Source organism: Sapajus apella, unplaced genomic scaffold, assembly GCF_009761245.1.
Source record: "Sapajus apella isolate SASKATOON/1434 unplaced genomic scaffold, GSC_monkey_1.0 scaffold4, whole genome shotgun sequence".
In the NCBI taxonomy this organism is placed as follows: Eukaryota; Metazoa; Chordata; class Mammalia; order Primates; family Cebidae; genus Sapajus; species Sapajus apella.
This window is the reverse complement of record NW_022436944.1, coordinates 5,136,241-5,156,003: the sequence shown is the minus strand read 5'-3', so window position 1 is coordinate 5,156,003 and position 19,763 is coordinate 5,136,241.

Sequence of the window (19,763 nt, the reverse complement as noted above, 5' to 3'; positions counted from 1 at the left end):
CTACAGCGTCTCTGTATATTTTACTGGGCCTAATCCCCATTTTCCAATGTTCCATTTTATCCCCTTTTGTTGGTTCCCTCCTTCTGTTGCTGGCAGATAGTCTTCAGTATTTCCCTAAAGATGAGTGACCAGAATATAAATATATTTAACATTCATCTATCTGAAAATATCTTTATGCTACTTTTACTTTTTAAAATTATGCGATTGAGTAGAATATTTTAGTATGAAAAATTTTTTTCTTACTATTTGCAAAGCATTACTCCATTACCTGTCAGATGTTCATTTAGTTTATTGCACATTTTTCTGAAATACTTTAGGATATTTTTATTTCAGTTGTTTTAACATTTTATTATGCTATGCCTTAGCTTGAATCAATCCTTCCCTCCTTCCTTTTTTCCTTCCCTCCCCCCTCCCTCCCTCCCTCCCTCCTTTCTCCTTCCTTCCCTCCTTCCTCCCTTCCTTCGTCTCTTTCTCCCTTACTGGTATTTTTGGGCTGGCAATAGGTAAATGCTTAAGATATGGATGTTACATCCTTTAATCAAGACATTTTAAAATTACTTTTGTTAATACTTTCCCTCCCATTGACTTTTCTGTAAGTATTCATATAATCAAATTGGTAGATGAAGTCTACAGAACATAGGGTATAGAAGGGCGTCCTCAAATATGGGCTTTACAACTTATTGTGGTGAATTCAAAGTCAAGTATTTATTGTCAAGGGTCCAAAGCCTGATGTTTGCCTACATTCAGAGCTCAGATGAATTCCCTTGGGCCACAGCCACTGCCAGTCTCCACAAAGCTGACACAGCTGGTCCTTAAACGCTACACAGGACTTACAACTTCCAATTCTTGGGCCAGCCCTGAAACTTATCTCAGGATGAGTTCTGACTTTGGCTGTTATATAACCTAATGACTGGTCACTTTTCCTTTTATTTCCTATCCCCCTTCTATGATTCTTCCATCTCAATCTTTATGCCCAAGATTCAAAGGCCTCAAGTGGCTCCCTTTTTCCAACAATAGAGGTTGATTTTTCATCAGAAAAAAAGAGGAAAAAAAAAATTCCCGAAATTTATAAGGATAAAAGCTTCCTTCACTTCTAACTTAACAGAGGGACTCTGCTTTCACAATTAAATATTAAAAGCCAGTTTCTTTCTACTTCAAACTGAAGAAATAACACAGGCAGCATTGCTGAGACTATATTCTTTTTCTAATTGAAATGCTCGTTTGAGTAAATAAGACCATGTATGCTTGAATGGGAAAACCATGAAGCAGGAAACCAAGGAATAACAGACACCAAATTATTGGCAAAGAAAAACAAAAGTGGTTAGTATTTAGGTAGAATAAATTTAATAAACTGTGAAATAATTTATGGTACAGTAACCATAAACCACTCAAAAATTTCTAAAAACATTTGAAAATATTCCATAGGTGGGGAGTGTTCTGAGTTTATACTAATTGAAATATATATATATGTAATATATATATAAAACATATATATATATAGACACATACATACACACAGAGAAAAAGAGAGCAATAACAACACAAATAGCAAAATAATTTTTAAAATAAAATATTTAAAATCAAGTCAAAGTGTTCACCACAATCTATAAAATCTTTGTAATTTTGGAAGTTAACTCTTATGCTTCATTTTCAATTGATAATTCAATGAGCATTTCTCCAGTGTCTTTCTAAAGCAGCAGCAAATTATTAATTTTGAAAAACTGAGATGTGTTTGTAGTTGTAGCTCTACTGTGAAATAAGTGAGTCTTAAAAACAGGAAAATAGTGCATTTTAAAAATTATTCATAAACCCATTCATTCACTAAATATGCATTAAGCTTCCATATAAAATCACTTAACAAATTTATTTCTGCCTTTGTAGGAGTTTTAAGTTTCAGTTAAGAGGGGTTTCAGGTATTTTAACTGTATTTTATATTTTTATTATATATAATATATATACATGTATATAAACAGTAACATAAATACATACAAACACACACATATGAGAATTTAATTATAATGCCATGGAGAAAAGACACAGAGTCCTAAATATATAAAATGGATGATTAATTGGGGACATTTGGGCTGAAATCTCAATTGCAGGCTGGCACTGCCTACTGGAAAGAGGTGAGAATCCATTAACATTTACCTATGTTTTGTATGACAACAGAAATAAAATGATTTCTTATCTGATTTAAATGCTCTGATATCTCAAAGTGAAAATTATGTGTATTAAAAGAGTTTTTACCCTGAGTATCAGCTTTTAAAGAGGAAATACTTTAGACTTTCATACATCATATACATTATAACTAGACAATATTGCTAAACTTTTACAAATGTTCGTTCCGTTAAACTACAAGGTTCCTGATAAAGCTGGTCGGGGAGAACTTCTTGTGTGGACCTTGGTTGAGGTCTTTAAATAACTGTCAACAAAGAGCAAGTCTCTTTCATGTGTCTTGAATAATTTTATGTTTTTCTTAGGCTTAGTAAGAGCCTAATATCTTTTAAATCCTTTTAATTTAGGTAATTTTGTTGACGACGCACGCAATGCTAACCAAGCAAATAGGAATTGTGGCATGGACATTTTCTTTTAGTTAACTTTCTATAACCCCTTTTATAACCCATTTGTCCATTTTCTTCTTTGAAGCACATGTTTGAAGGTGAGCACAAGTGTCTCATTGTATGAAGAGAGGTGCATCCACATTTGACGTCTGCTATGTTTTAACAGGAGCCTTTGCATTTTTAGCAAAGTTATTACCTTTAGAAACTTCTTCCTTCTCCCTGGTGTAAGCGCTAAGATGAATTACTGATATCTGAGCAGACAGTTGTAAAGTCTCTGACAAAGCAACTATCAAGTTTCTATGAGATATTTATGTTCTCATTTTAAGTACAGAACTCTTTATATTAAAAAATATATTTTCTGTTCTATGACGGATGGTTATTTTACCCATAGCATGGTAGCCTGCTGGTGAGCAGGGTGTTGTCTATACTGTCTGGATTAAACTTGGGTTTTAGAAAGGGGCTATGTTCCTGGTACTACGACATGTGGTCTTCACAGCTATCTTACTCTTCGGCAACTATAATGTTGGGCTCAGCAAAGATTATTCCCCACCTCCGGTTAGAAAGAGTATTTCAGGATGTGTGTGTCTGTGTGTGCCTGTGTGTGTGTGTGTGTGTGTTATTATTTTCAGTTTTTCCCCAGCTGCAATGAGTTGTCATTAGTGCCTTAAGGGCAAGAGTTTTTGTTGCCCTTCTCCCTGAATATTACGGCTTTTTTGTTTGTTTGTTTTTTCAACAACAGAGGTGACAGAGATGTGTCTAGAAGCTGCTACCATTCCTATCTAGGCCAGAACCAGGAGAAAACTTTCCCAAGATTCTCCCTTATCATAATTCTTACAAGATAATTTTTTTGGTATTATAATTTTTCTTTCCTTTAAAAAATGTTTGTTCATATTCTGATATGAAAGAAGTTAGAATATTCATAAACTTCCCAATTTGAGGTTTTCATAAGCCCTCCTATGGGCATTTTATTTTGCTTATGAGAAAATTAAAATTATATTGAACTATGATTGATTTGTATAATAAGAGATGTACTCAAACATTTCTGAAATCTGTCTGCTTCTCAGCAACAAATTCATTCAAGCATTTTATTCCATTTGTATAACTGCTTACATACCTTAGATCTATTCAGAGTGTAGAAGTGAACCATAGTTTGCATCATCAATGGCATTTCTATAAGCAGTTTTAATCTAAGACCTTATTTATTGCCAAAAATTATTTTCCTTATTTTAATTCACAGTTTCTTGCCTTTGGCACTTATGGTAAAATATCTCTTTATATTTTCTCTTCTCATGAAATAGCTTTCATTAACTACAAGTATATACTTAAACTGCAATTATGTTTTATTCATTTCTTTGAGAAACTCAAGTTAAATATAATTATAATTTGTAATTATATTTCCTCCTCTACATGATTATCATATACCCTCAGGACTTGTTGTTCTGTCCTATTCCATCTGGCATTATTGGATGTCTCATCATATATTAAATAATACTAACTTCATCAAAATATATTAGCATGGTGTTACAATATCTGATAGTATGAATCACCAGAAATTTTTCAGTTATTTTTTAATAGTAGATATGAATATAATTTAATTATGTGAATGCACATCAATAACAAAAATTAAACGATTAAATGTGATGCATGAACTATTCTATAATATGAAATATTTTTAGATTTATGCCACAATATGATGTTTACTATCCTGGGTGAATACACATTTCAGATAACTGAGTTTTGGAAAAAAATGCAATCCTTAATAAACTATGTTAGGTGGAAGATATTTCACCTAAGTTCTAAATTGCATGCTAAAATCTGCAAAACAACAAATTTTAACTGTTTTGTTTATTTGCAATTCCCAGTTAATGTATTTAGCAATTATAAGAAGCTACAGGGTTTAGCACCACATCTTTATTCATAAAATAAGTGTTTTTCTTTACTGCTGAAAATTTGATCAGCTATTATATAAGCAGTTAGAAGTAGTGTGGCAGCCGGGCGCGGTGGCTCAAGCCTGTAATCCCAGCACTTTGGGAGGCCGAGGCGGGTGGATCACGAGGTCAAGAGATCGAGACCATCCTGGTCAACATGGTGAAACCCCGTCTCTACTAAAAATACAAAAACATTAGCTGGGCATGGTGGTGCGTGCCTGTAATCCCAGCTACTCAGGAGGCTGGGGCAGGAGAATTGCCTGAACCTGGGAGGCGGAGGTTGCGGTGAGCCGAGATCGTGCCATTGCACTCCAGACTGGGTAATAAGAGCGAAACTCCGTCTCAAAAAAAAAAAAAAAAAAAAAAAAAGAAGTAGTGTGGCAGGCCAGGTCTCACTAACACCAGCCTCCGTAACAACGGTTTCAGCACTGAGTGAATGATAAAGTTAAATGCTAAAATCTGGAAGAGTCATTGCTCTTTTACAAAGGCCAGAATGTAGCAAAAACCCACCCAGAGTTTTGCCTAGGCCTTCCCTGGACCTTGAAGCATGACAAGATAATGAAGGAATTCTTAACAGGACCTGTTTAGGATTAAAGAAGTTGTATTGGGGGTCTGAAGAAACTCCCCAACCCTCCACAAATAAGTTTATTTAGGGTCTAACATCTCTCCAAATCTCCATAGTTTAGCAGGAGACAAGATAAGAATAATCACCCCAGCACCTGGATCCATTTAGAGTAAGTAAATTTACCGAGGCTACAGAGGAAGGTCTTCAGGACTCAGATCTTACTTTTAGATTAGAAGAAGTTTAATTACTTATGTCTTTACATGGATGCACACTAAATACATAGACATATAGCTTAAAAAGTATATAAGCTCTGGAAAACTTTTTAACTTTGAGTTGGTCTGGTGATAATTTCCAGGCCTTCTCCCTTTAACCGGTTACAGAAATGAACTCACTTTTTGCCCAGTTGATCTGCATCTCGTTATTGGGCCACAAGAATAAGCAGTCTTATCTGCAGTATTTTTCTGGAACGGTATTAGAAGTTATTGTTTGAAAAGACATTTTATTTTTTTTGTCAGTAGATCACTTCTTTTCACTCCACGTTTTCTTTATCTGATATGTTATAAACATGTTAAAGATATTTCTGGAAAATTATCAGTATACATACGCATACACGTGCAGACACACAAACAGAGTAATTAAAGAAAAAAATGCGAATAGTATTTTGAGAACTATATAAATAATGAAGATTTGCATTCAGTGAGTGTGTTTTGGTTGCCTATCATGTAAAATATGTCATGCTGGACAGTAAGAATACAAAGATGATTACTGGTAGGATCTTCCTTTCAAGAATCTCAGAGTTGAGAAAACTGAAATATCAAGAAACTTGAAATCAGTAAAAAAAAAGTTGTTTTGCTATTGCTATTTACATTTTTCATCAGAATTTGGAATATTATATGTATCTCTTCCCTTCTACATATTAAAAAATAATGAAATGGAATTCTTGTGTACATTAGGCATAATAAACTGAAGCAAAGAACTACAAAGTCTCCTGATGCACTCAAAATCCCTTTCAAAGTAAGTGAAATGTCAATGAATCTTTAATTCATCTCTAGGAGGGATGAGTTTATAAAACCAGAGAGGGATGGTGTATCACAAAACCGGAATTTGAAAGTTGACATAAATAACAGCTATCCCAGATTTTTCAGGGAAGAAGATGTCCTAGCCACTTACTGGAAAGAGTCTCAGTTCCATTGAAATGACTCTGATCATTCCTAATACGGAATTTGATACTTTAGGCAATTTGTGACTTACTTCATAACAAATTGAATCTATCCAATCTGCTTTGTTCTATTTCTAAGCTTCTCATTGTGAACATATCACTAACAAAATCCTAACTAAGCAATGAGAACTTCGCCAAGAAAATGTGGCTTCATCTATTATTGGACTAAATATCAGTGTTCGCTATCATTTTATCAATTAATATAGGTAAAGCAAAAGCCACTGAAGTCTTAGGAGGACACCAACAAATTTATGCTGAATGATGACTTTCCTTGATTTCACGCCTTGCCTAAGCCCTGATTTTAGAGAGTTGTGTAGAAACTGGAGGGTTACATATGAACGTCTTGTCATGGGAAATATCAACAACATGATAGCCACATAGACAGCTATAAGAAGAAAATCTGGACCAAACTTAGACAGACATAATATCCAAATAATCCTGTATATTGAAGGCTCATTATATATTTGAGATATTTCATATAGAGAAGGGAAAAGGTCTTATTTGGGGAAGAAAGATTATCAATTTTGAAATTTAAAAAAATATTCCTACCTTTGGCTGTACTCAGCATATAACCATCAGCTCTCTAAGCACACACTGGCAATTCTCAAACCTTACAATTCTCAGATACTGAATGTTTGCAAGGTAAGAATGGGTAGTATTTGCTGATTTTGTCTCCTTTAAATGAACTGTCATTACCCACATGCGTTCTCCTTGCTATTTATGGGTCATGTTGTCCTTCCACTCAGCAATGGTGACCAGATTGAGTCATTTATGTTTGCCTACATTTCCATCAATATAATCACCATGCTACCATTCCACCATTGCTTTATTTGTACTTGTAATGGGGAGGTTCTGAACTCATTTTTATCTTCTGGATCTTTCTGGGTTTCCCTGCTTGAAATTTCTCCTATGCTTTATGGGTCTTTGGAAAGTAAATGTCACAGAAAAATAATTGAGTAACTTATTTACACTCACTATGTAGAAAATCTACTAGTTCTAGGATAAAAGTATCTTGTCCCAAACCACTGATTTTGTTACTTAGAAGCTACAGGAACTGATACCACCTAAGCTCCTGAGTTGTCTTCTCGTCCCTAGTAAAATGGGATAAATCATACATTATTACAAATAGTCTTCCACGTTAATGTGTCACCATAAACCAATTTCTGTTATTTACAAGTAAAAAACAGCCTTGTTCAATCACAGGCACCAAATCAGTAAATGGTAAATTTATGCCAAGATACCTAAAGGTAATTTTTAAATTGCATCATTAAAATTTTTTCTTTACCTTTGGTTATTTAGCATAAGGTTGGAAATACTCCTATATATTTGACTTAATTTTTAATAAGTCAAGATTATTTAGAGTCATGTATGAATTTACTTATATTCTGGTTACCTCTGAAAAGGAAACGAAGGAATGCACCATTTTTTAAAAAAATGTTATACAATAAGATCAGATATTATTAACAAAAGATACAAGATAATTTGGAAAGGGGAAGAAAATAATATATCAGAATATTTTGATAGTTGAATTTTACAACAATCAAGCACAAATAATTTCTCAGTTGTATATCAGTGGGATGTTATTCTGAAGATCTCAGCTTTATTTTTACAATCCTTTTGAATAGCTATTTCATGAAAACAAAAGAAAAATCTCATTTACATCTTAGTCATTTATACTTAATTCACTGGGCTCTCAGTTATGTATAGTAAGATGCTCAGTTTCAAGACTGAGGAAACTGTGAAGTTGCTAGCAGTTTGCACATAGTGAAACCTCAGAAGAGGTTATAGTGTGCAATGGTTAAGGCACGGGTTTTGGAGCCAGACTGCAAGGTTGAAATCTGACTCTGCCCCCTCATCACCTGCACAGCCTTGGAAAGTTATGAATATCTCCATGCCTATTTCCTTACCTGTAATGATCCTAGGAAAGTCTGCCTCACAGTGTTGTTTTGCAGAATAAATGAGTTAACACGTGTTCAATAATTAAAGCAGTACCTGTCCTTAGTCATTGTTCCGTATCAGTTTCTAACAGTCAAGTAATACAGCTATAGATTTCTCTTAGAAAAGTACTCAATTTAGGTACCTCAGTTAGAACAAATATGTCTTGATTGTCCACCCAGTATTCTGATATTTTAAAAAATCAGATGCTTGACCACACTCCCCCAAATTTGGATTTAGTTGGTGTAAGTGTGGATAGGGTTATCACTATTTTTTTAAAGCTGGGGTATAGTCTGGGTGACTGCCCTCCTTTGGATGGCTCAGACAGGTGAGGGAACAACAGAAACCAAGAGAAGAGAAGGGTCTTTCTATTTTTCGTCTTTAGCAGTGTAAACCTATACCTATTACTTTGGACCAGGAGAGCAAATACTAGAGATCATTGGGAATATCTGATGAAAATAATATTGAAAAATAATTCTCAAAATAGTGGCAATTAAATGACATGAGGCCTTATTTTATATTTCAAAATAAGGTGGATGAAATATCAGCTACAAATATTGTGATATAGGACATATCAGATACTATATTGCTTTGTATGCAATTCAAAAATTATAGTTTTGGTTCATTTAACAGAATAAATGCTCATAATCTCTTTTATTTGGTTATGGAGATAGAACCAATGCTTCCACATATCTGTACAATATCACCAGCACTTTGTCTTTTTTATTTAGAAGTGCCAAATAATAAGAGCCAAGTTATCATTTTTATATATATAAGTGCTTTAGTTTATTTTTGCTAAAAGTTAAGTCTACATTTTAACAATAGCTTTAACCAAATAGCTAGAATTATTTATTTTTTTGCCTATTTAGGTTTTCAATTGTATAATCTGTAAAATTATCACAATTCAGAATCAATCCCTTTGATATAAATCACAAACTGAAATATCTCTTTTAGAGGTTGAAAATTCCATCATCAGAAAGTTTTTCTTTACTTCTGTTTGCTTGTCACAATGCAGGAAATGCTCCAGAGGTTATTGAAGAGATAAACACCTTCCAGGCCACTCAGTAGAGTTATATGTAAATAATAACTTAAACTGGAGATACCTGAGGTCAGTGGGATTCCATAATCCTAGGCTAGGTGATTAAGGGCCTTTTAAAATAAGAACTTCTGATAGATGCTATTCATATGTTACTTGCAATGTTCCCGACGAGACGTTGCTGCCAAAATAACCTAGTCTGCCTCCTTCCATGAGTGGCTCCTCTCTGGAGCACATAACTATTGCTCAGAAAATTCTCTAGAAACTCAATGCATATGTGGAATTACTTCAGAACTCAGGATTTTGGGGGAATAATTCCGACTTTAAAAAGGTTCTGTCAGAAATCTCTGATTTCTCTTTGATTTTGAAAATACGAACACCAAAACAGATTCTACCCTTAATAACCTATGATCATACACCTTCCAGGAACAATCGGTTAAGTTCCAATGTAAGCTATATGCTTAGTTGACGGCTTTTTATATTGTCATCTTTTTAAACTATAAAAGTAAATAAATACGTAACATTTTATAACATTATATAATGTGACACATACGTGTTAAAAATCAAAATACTAGCCATGATAACTTCATTTCTCCAATAAGGTTTTATATTGATTTGAAAATAGAAATACATTTCCAATCATCCGGCAATTGTTACCTTGATGGAAAGTAACAAAATAATAATAATAATATAGTATTCATAATGTTTTCTACTTGACAATGGTGAGTCTCCAATGTTAAGAATAGAAAATGTAGTAAAACTGGACAGACGATTATATCAAATTTACTTCTATATACTTTAAGGGCTTAAACATTTATCCAATTTCAAAGTGCTTTTGGAATATAAAGGATGCATTGATTGGATTTTTTTCTTTTATTAAATTAGCAGGCTTAAGTAGGACTCAAATGTCAAAGCTGTATTGCACAAGTTTTGCTAAAGGAAAATGACCAATTGCTACAATTGTCAAAGGAAGAATTCTCTCATAGGTAGATATTACAGCATATCTACACATAGTTAAAAACTAACTACCAGAAAAAAAAATTAAAGTATAACTTATATTCTAATGTGGGTCTTCTTAGAAAAAGAAATATAAAGCACAAATATAGATTGTATAAAATTGGTCTTTTTAATATCTTTACATGTTGTTTTTACAATTTATGGTCAATTAAGTTTCAGGTTGTGTCTTCAGTTTTTCAGAGAACACTCAAACTAATAAAACAAATTGTTTAATTTTCTCTGATTTTTCTAGATTTTTATGGGCTTTTCTATCTATCAGCTTTATAATTTTATATAATGTTGGTCTAGAAAATTATTGAAAAAATTAAGAGATGTATAATATATATTAAATTTGTTTAAATTTGACCCAGCCTAATATGCATTTTTAAATTTCCTCTCATTAAGTTTCTCAGTGGTGTTCTGACATTTTATTACTTAAACAATATCATTAATTTTTATCTTACATCCCCCCTCTATTTTAAACCTACTGTATCCTCTTTTGTTATCTAATCTGTGTGACATTATCACTGTCAGGACAAAGTTGGTTTCTTATTCTTCTAGAGGCAGGCAGTGAGTGAAATCTATTCATGTCCATTTCGTTTCTTTCAGCTCCTGGCTTTCATCTACCTTGGATAGTTGACAAGCTTTGAAAGACTGAGTTACTGTTTGTACCAAAACAATAATATCAAACAGAAAGGATCCCTCCCATAAGTGTATCATGAAAAATACATAAATGACTGAAATAGAGAAAAATTGATCTTAGGAAATATGCACTTTCTATATGTGTTTCAATGTTTTGTTACTTCTGATTATTTACAGTTATTAGTTGAAATGATGTGTCAAAATTTAGAACATATTGGGATATTATTAAAAATAGGTAAAATAATTTACATAATTATATTTAGAATATATTACATTGGTTAAATGTGTATAGAAATAGAGGTTACATGAGAATTCACTCTCTATTCAGCAATATGAAAGAAGAAAAGATATAATCACACATGAAATTTAAAAAAGCAATTCTGAATGTTAATGGTCAGAAAATTCCTAGAATGACCAGCCTTATTGTCCATCTCTGATACCAAGAGAGAAAGTTTCAAAATTATGAAATTCCCAAACTCATTCAGGCATAGGACAGCGATGCAGGTCAGGAAGCAGGAGACAGGTCAGGCCTTTTTCCAGATTACCCTTTCTCTGTCCTGGAAGTCCCAGAATGAGACCTGATATTAATTTTGACATTGAACCCTGATATGGTTTGGCTCTCTGTCCCTACCCAAATCTCATCTCAATCTGCAATCCCCACATGTTGAGGGAAGGAACTGGTAGGAGGTGATGGGATCGTTGAGGTGGTTTCCCCCATGTTGTTCCACTGATAGTGAGTGAGCTCTCACAAGAGCTGATGGTTTTAAAAGTGTTTGGCACTTCCTCTTTCACTGTCGCTTTCTTCTACCACCATGTGGACGTGCCTTGACCCCCTTGCCCTCTGCCATGATTGTAAGTTTCCTGAGGCCCCAGTCATGCTGAACTTTGAGTCAATTAAACATCTTTTCTTTATAAATTAGCCAGTCTCAGGTAGTATCTTTATAGCAGTGTGAGCATGGACTAATACAAACCCTGTTAAGTATTATTTTTAATTAATACATTTGGTTATGGATAGTCTAACAGAATCAGGCTAATAAAATCTCATGTGATGCCGTTTATTGATTTTGTCCTCCAAGCCCCTTACCAGTCTACAAAGATCCATCCCTGGAAGTTCATACTCTGGTTAAAAAACCATGCATGATTTTTTCAGGCCTTACAATAGGCAACTACAGTCTCTTCCTGGCCAGCTTGTTGGAGAATAACTTTCCTTTCTACCCCAAACATTGTATACAATTATTGAATTAAAGTCTATTGGTAGTGGGGTTGTGGTCAGGGACTCGAGCCTTCCTGACTGGTCATGCTTTGCCCATATTTACATTCCTAACCTTGGCATATTCATTCCTGTATCTTTCTATCTGTAACCTTGGGCACATGCCTGCTTCATGCGCCTCTGCTGAGACTACTTTACGGAGAAATGAGACATCTTGAAGACTATTTGCCCCACTGTGACTCTGTATCTAATACATGTCCTCTCCTAACTCCCTGTGGCCTCCTTTTGACCTCAAAGTCTATATAACTAACTGCTTAAGCCTTTTGTTCTGAGCTTCCTCAATAGTGAGACCACCCCCATGACTTCACTGATCTACCTGACTCTAGCTAAGTGTGCTGCTCCATGTGGGGAAATGAAGAAGAGGTGAGTTGGTATTTCCACCAATTTAAGACTCTTGCTTATACCATCATAGTAAGTAATTAAATGTTTAACTCTTTCATTTCTGATTTGTTGCTTTATTCAGCTGCTCCAATCCCTGACCGTTCATCTTTCTATCCTAGCTAAGATGAAAGAGAGACATATTATTGAAAACTATATACATCCTGGAACAAAGCATGAAATAAATACCAGGGCCATATCCACTGTTAAACTTTCTTATTCTAATTTAAAAGCAACTGTTTGGCTTTGGTGACAGCAAAAAATAAAATATAAAAATAAAAGCAAAAGCATCAGGAGCAAGTTGACATCTACTTTTTAAAGTTGGTGGGAAACTTGGACAATATAAACCATTTTATTAGCAATTAATTGTTATCTGTGACTCAGATGGCATAATATTGGAATCACAGAAAAGTTTAACCGTAAGAGATTCTTACATTTTATCTTTATTCCCTGCTGTAGCCCTGACCTTCAGAAGCAAACTGTATTTTTTTTTGCAGCATAATGAAGGAAAGTGAAACTAAGTCATAAAAAATGTGTTTAAACTCTGTACTAAGTCTGAATATTATTTGTAACTACAGAAAGAAAATAGGTATATGGTTCTATAAAATTTTCAATTGGTCCTCAAAAATGTCTCTTAGCTTATATGCCATCTTATATTTATATTCTATAGTTACGAAAATTGTTAAAAGAAGCAAAAGAAGCTTTGTTTAGTAAATTTTTCTATTGTCTGTTGACTCCACTGCTATAAAATGTCTTCCCAGTAGACTGATTATTTTTTATTTTCAGTATCCAGTTCAACAATTCCTCAGTAGTGATGTTGGCATCTGAGAAAGGGTCTCCATTTATTTTTGTTAATATTTCATAGGCAGAAAACCCAGGCACTGCTATTATGTCATTCTCACTATACTTTTCTCCTGGATGTCCAAATATATTTCATTAAGTTCAATCATTCTTCAGTCTCCAGAACCATTTAAAAAAAATGCTATTTTTATTATCTTGATTTTGAAATACAACACTTTGGCAGATTCTTTCTAAAATTTTCTACTCCCTTCTCATTTAGAAATGTTAGGTCTCTAAGGATGTTCTTAATGATGAAAGTATAAAGTACATTTTTGTTTGGGCTTAAGAAATTCTTATGTGTGTTTTCTAATGCTGCTATTCTGGAGATATGAATGTCACCTGCAGAGCAGTTCTTTTATGGCTTTATCTCACCCACTTTGTAAGAAAAGCAGCTCCTCGAAATTTCTCCTTAATAGTTCTGTCAATCTAGAGGAATTGATCTCCAATAATGTCTTCTAAAATGAGACTTCTATTTTAATATTCTATTGCTCCTGCTAAAGGTGTAAATAACTTTCTAATTGCTACTCATACTAAAAGTAGAAGACATCGTGTCAAGGTCCCTTGAAGGCACCAGTGAGTTGATGCTGCTGCTTCTGTAATTTGTGACAAATCTGTAGATGCCAGGGTTTTAAGGAAGTGAGTTTCATAGTACAAGCAGGATGCCCAATGTTGAGGGAGTCAAAAATTTAACTGTAACCATAGCCAGTATTAACTGCTTCTATAGGAAATTCATTGATCACTGTCATGCTGAACATACTGCCATCTTGATTCCACTGTTCACACTTGTACTAATGCCACTCACACTTTGCACAGTGGTTGTTGTACACACATTTTATAAAAAGAGTTCTTTGGGTTTCCCATTTGTTTTTCAGACTCTTACAACCCCAACCCTTATTCTCTGTTTGGGCATAACTATACATGAGTAGAGCTAGGTAACATTGTAAAGGTCAGATATGTATAGCTCTTAGAATAAGTTCAGCCTTTCACTGCTTATGCAATTTTTTTGAAACAAAGTTATGATCTTTCCTAGAAAAGCCACTGTAACATATGGAAATTAAGCCCAATCTTCCATCCAGTTGTTCTGCTTGCTACAATAAATGAAGTTTCTGCTCAAACTGGAAAATGTGCTCTACCCAGTACACACCCCAAATTGTACCATCCTTCTAACCAGCATTTTGACTCGGAGACTAATTAGGCCCCATGTTTCATGGAAATATGATAAAAGTAATCCTTGAAATATAATTTGCTATTATAAACTCCAAACCGATCATTATAAAATTTGTTTTATACAGAGCTGGCTTCACAAAATTTGTCCCTAATACCTGAAAACAACCTAAGAGAAAGTGGGCCACTAATATTATTAAAGAATCAAAATATCAAACAAATACCTTTTTTTGACAGATTGATGACCTGTATACTCACTTGATGACCTGTATACTCACTTCAGGTTATTTCTTAGTTAGGTGGCCTAAACTGCAGACTTGCTAATCAAGATGCAAGTATGGACCAGCAGCAATGACATCATCAGGGAACTTGTTGGAAGTACAGAATCTCAGGTCTTACCCAAACTTATTGAGCCAGAATCTTCATTTTAGCAAGATCCCTAAAGGGTTTTTATGCACTTTAATGTTGAAGAAACACAAGTATCATCATTCACTGTCTGTTATTTCTTATTCCATCCATAAATTTTCCTTCTTCAATCTAAATTTTCAGCTCTGTTGCCAAATAAGTTTATTCATAAACATTGTTATCTTCCAGTCTTCATTGTACTTTCAGTTTTTTGTGTACAACCTAAATTGATGAACTCTTTATTAAGTAATGCTAGTTATGCATACCATTATTTTAATTTAAATCTTTAGGACCTCACGATGAATTTATGTTTAACATAGCATCACCTAGGTAATTTCCTTCCTCATTTCACTATTCATATTACCCAATTTCCTTCTGTTTCTTAAGCAATTTTTAAAATGTTTTTTGTTGAATCTTATTTACCTTAAGTTTTCAGTACAAGAATGTAATCACAACATAATCAGTGTAACCTACATCCCATATGGTTGAATCTGTGCACAATGTACTCTGAAACATCTTGATTTTTAAAGGGTTACTTTAGTTTACTGGGTCTACAACATTCTCAAGGCTCTTAACAATAGATGAACATCAGAATCACCAAAGGAAAGAGATTCTGGTGGCTCAAATCTGCCTTCTAAACCCAGATATTTTAATTACATAGAAATGAGTGGTTTTCTAGATACAAGGATGTGGAAAAATAAAGAAGAAATTAGCAAGAGAAAAGGCAAGAGAGAAGAATCCTGCTAACCCTAATGTGAAAATCAGTTGAGGGCAACTACACTAAAACAGGAACTAAGAAAGGGCCATTTCTTCCTCTCTTGCATGTGTCCCTCTTTATCATATGCAGTGTATTCAGCTTTGCCCCAAACCCAGAACAGCCCTCTCCCTAGATTGGAGTTAAATAGTAACTGTTTCTACTGTATTAATGACTTCTATTTCTATCCCTTGCAACGGACTTTCAGTTTGGCCTCTCAGTACTGATTTTTTTTTTTTAACAGAAAAACAGCTTCTCTAACAACAACAACAACAACATCAAAAACCCGCCTATCAATCACTGGCTATCTTATTCACTAGAATTATCTACTGCTTGAATTTTCACTGATTACCTATTTTTCCTCTGCTTTGATGATCACCTTGGCTCTTACAGTTAGCTTTAATTTAGCTAATTACCTTGTATGCATCCTTCCTCATTTTGTAACATAATTCTTATTTTAATGATATATTTTTAGTTTTTAAAACCAGCCTCTGGTCTTTCTCTTGAAAAAGGACAATATGCACCCCTTAAAACAAGATCTCCCCGACTTCTATTTTCACCTTTCATTATTTTATGGTTATATTACTTTCTAGTCATTAAACCACAGCTTTAAAAGAGATAAATAGCAAGTGAGATGTAGCATTTCAGTATGATAAACTGACTCCAAGAAATAAGATAAAATAAATTATTATGTATATCACCTTTAAAGATAATTTTATTTTTCTAAGAGAGGAAAAAATACTCCCAAATAGTTCAATCAATGGTAGTTAATAGACTAATTTGTCAAACTCCAAATGATTTTAATTTATTTTCTCTTTGAATTTGCCATCACCTCTTTATTATTAGTTGAATGACCTGGAAAATCTCATTATTTATTTGTGCTATAATTTATCATCTATACTACTGGAAAACAAATATTTTATTATTCCATATAAAATATAGGGAACTTCTGAGTGTCAATCATAGTTCCCATAATTTTACATTATAGAAAACCAAAAAACTTTTAAAAACCTCCAGGAACTCATAAAGTTCCAAGTATTTTTTCCAAGTAAACAAAAGCAAACTTCATAGCTACCTGTACTATCATATAATAAAATAAAAGCATTTGGACACCAAGAGAGGATTAAAACATAGAATAGAAACAGAATCTTATAAAATTCAATTTATTTAACTTAAAAAAACCTCTAATTTACATACTGTTTTTCTCATTTTACTTTGGACTTTTGAGTATTTTACCACGAACAAAGCAATATGCATACAGCACAATATCAGCCATAGAGCAGGTGTTCAAAGTTGATTAGTTCTCTTCCCTTTTTAATGGTACAATCAGCTACAAAATTTCAGGAGAAAAATTATTTTACTTTGAAAAAGATTAAAATTTTCCTACACTCTTTAGACAAGTAAGATATAAACACTTATTGTTATTCTTATTACATTTCCTATATCACATAATGAGACTCCAGGGTGAGCCCTTCATTAATATTCATAGTCTCCTCAGATAATTTTTGTTTAAGAAAATGCAATTTATTTTTGAATGTCTATCATATTCGTTAAAAGGAAAAACAATAAGAGTGGAAGTCATGACACCCCTGGGATTTCTAAAGGGCTTGGAAATTGGGTTATTATAGTTGAATGAAAATGACTACAAAAACTATATAATGAAATTTTGCTGCAATTTTAAGATGATTTTGAATACAATGCATAGAATTGTGCTAAACTGTTTAAACGGAAACACTGCAAATACTCCAAGGAAATACTTTATTTCATTATTAATTCCTATTAGCCTTTCAATTAGAGAATTATTTTTGTAGCTAGTGTTTTTATTTATAAGAGGTTACCAACTGTTCAATGTTGTAATTCGAAAATACATTCTCATTTTCAACTAATAAACATTGCACATTTCCTAACGCAGTGTGTTCCTTTGAGTGATATTATAATATTACTGTGATGTGTTTATGTCCCTGATTGTCAATTAGCTGAGTAGAAACTGTTGTTATTTGCAGCATCTTTTTTTCTATGACTGGAGATTTTCTGATGTGTCATCTGTCAAAGTATTGACAAGAAAAAGTAGGAGTTTTCTGAACTATTGAAGCTATTACTATTTAATTATATGATACATATATAAGTCAAGTTCTTTTTGAGTAATTTTGTTAAGCAAATAAAACATTAAAACTTCACATACTGAAGCAAAACATAAGTTAGAATATACATTTATTTTGCTATAGCAGTAAAGCATCAAATATGACATCGAATTTTTACCTAAGAAACTGAAAGGGAGACGATACCTTTTACTAAAGGAGGAAAGATAAAAATTTCTGTGTTGGCCATATTACATTTGAAAGTTAGAAATGACTTTTAAATATGCTTATAAATATCAGGGATAGAAAAAGATTTGCATGTTATCATCAGGTAAAACCTAGTTAAGGCTATTCAACTGGATAAGATCACCTAGGCAAGAAGCAAAAATGAAGCTCCCAGGAGCACTGTAATATTTATAGATGAATCAGAAGAAGAGACAAATTAAAGGAACCTGAGGAGCAGTCAGTGAATTTACAGGGAAACAAAAGCAGAAATACCACAGAAATAATGGGGAAACAACCGGGGGATTTCAGGTATGACAGAGTGACTGTGGAATACTACTAAGAGGTAAAGAAAGTTGTGAGAAAGAAATTAGCATCAAATTAGGTTTGATTCAGATTGCTGGTCACCATAACACTTCAGTGAAACTGAGGACCACCAATTAAAGAAACCTGAAAGAAATAGCTCTGCATGAAGTAGACAATTTGAAGCTTTTGAGAAGCCAACAATACAGAGTTTGTTTATCTGACATCTCAAACTAGTCACACTGGATTATAGTTCGAGGTGTTGATTTCATTCCATTTGTTAATATAGGCTGTGTCCCAGTTTGTCTAAAGTTGAAATTCAGACATAGCTGAATATGTCTGGTAAATACTGTTCTGGATTTTGAAAAAGGTGATTTCACAGAATTTACTGAACTTTTGTTTGGTTTTCTTAACGGTGAAGTAGGAAACTGACCTGTGGGTATATATAAAAAGAAAAACTGTCCACATTTAAAAAATATTTACCCAAATAATCAGATATAACAGTCCAGCATCATCTTTAACTAAAGTGTTGTATAGTAGAATAGAATTTTTTCATGGACAGTTATTTTTAAATTCAAATTTTTTTGTATTTTCTATGTCCTACCAATTGTTATTGGAAGTATATATATTGTATTATTCACAGATTACTGAAATCAATTTATAAAAGCTGAACTCAGCATGTGTTTATCACAAACCTACTTCTTATTCATATTCTCTACTTTTATCTCTCCAGCTACCCAAATGAACCAGTACACCAAACTTAGGTCTTCCCTAACTCAATGAGTGTCATGTCTCTATTATTTCCTACAATTTTCTCAAATCTAGTCACTTGCCTTGTCATCCATCTACCCATCTTATTTCAGCAGGCTCCCTTTATATTTACTATTGAGCTCCCTATATTGGCTCCCTTTTCTCATTCTTGTTCTGTTCTAGTTTATTATCCGTCTTGCAACCAAAGAGTTTCAAAATAAAAATCTTTCTAAGATACATCCTTATAAACCCCCCAAGAGCTCTTCATTGCTCTTTGGATAATGGCTTTTATTATAGATCCATACACATAAGAATACTCAGAAATAATAAAAATAAGAATATAACAGATTGTGCTCAAAAATAATCATTTGAGTTAAATTCTTAGGCTTAAAATATGTTATAACTAAATCATAGACCAAATGAATTATCATCAGTTTTGCTATTCCTTCCCTTAATATTATAGTTTAACCATATGCAATGAAATTCTTTCAGTTCTTTTTTTTCCCTGAATTTTTCACTTTACTTTTCATAGAAACTTTTCTATCAGACTAAAAAGACTGTCTCCACCTTTCGAGTGTATAAATCCTACTTACACTCAAGTTTCAGCCTAGGTATCACTGTTTCAGGATAGTATGCCTGACTGCACACTCTAGCAGGTCTAAGTGAATTTTTTCTGACAAAATAATTTTTGTCAACACAATAAATATATTCCATGAG